Source organism: Antennarius striatus, chromosome 16 (genome assembly GCF_040054535.1).
Source record: "Antennarius striatus isolate MH-2024 chromosome 16, ASM4005453v1, whole genome shotgun sequence".
NCBI lineage: Eukaryota > Metazoa > Chordata > Actinopteri > Lophiiformes > Antennariidae > Antennarius > Antennarius striatus.
In genome coordinates this window covers 5,985,925-5,986,836 of record NC_090791.1, presented here as the reverse complement: position 1 = coordinate 5,986,836, position 912 = coordinate 5,985,925, and positions in this window count along the sequence as shown.

Here is a 912-nt window from a genome sequence, read left to right as displayed (position 1 = left end):
TGATGCTGGGGAGGAGGAACAAATGTTAAGTCCGTTTAAGAGGGGGAAGAAATACACTTCCGGTTGCATCCGTCAAAATAAAGTCCAATTGTATTTCAATTTATTACGTCCAATGTTGTCCATAAAATTTTAAAATGACGATATATAACTGTGAGCTATACGCAATAACTAGAAAGCTACATCAGGAGGCTGTAAATCAAGTTATGCGATTCAAACATACAATTAGCAAAACAAGAAACTTACAAAAAAATCTACTCACAACTTTCACGCTCATGTAAGTATTTACCAATATTTGGAATACAGCATACAGCATACTTTAAATGTGTTTTAACAACATAAATTCTTTATATTTCATAGCTTACTAATAAAAACCAATGAGCAACAGCGATAAAGTTGAGTGTTTCCTGTCCAGGTCTGCAGGGGCCTCACAGTACAGCTGGCTGTTCTCTATAAAACATGGACTGTTTAATAGACTGATATAAAACACGGTAGTGAAATATAATAAAGTCAGTAGTGGGAGAAAACAGTAGGTTCCATTTGTTCACAGTGTGACAATATTTAATGTAAATCATACATATTTATGGACCTGATTGCTATTGCTGTGATGTTGAGATTGAAATAAACAATATGCAGCACCGCTCCATTTTGCATTATTATGTATGTCATGCATTATTTTCATTTTCAATAAACTGGATATTCAAAATTATTCTGAAAATAAACTTCAAAACAGAGGTAAACATAATGGACCACTGTGGCACTGGGTTAATTTCTCTGAAACATCCTCAGGTAACTAAAGATGTACAGTCTTGCTTTGCTAAACAGAGACGGCAAATAAATATGTTATTTCCCTCATCTGCAGACGTAAATGTCATGCATTCTTTAAAATCCTCCACACCAGGTCTTTTCAATACA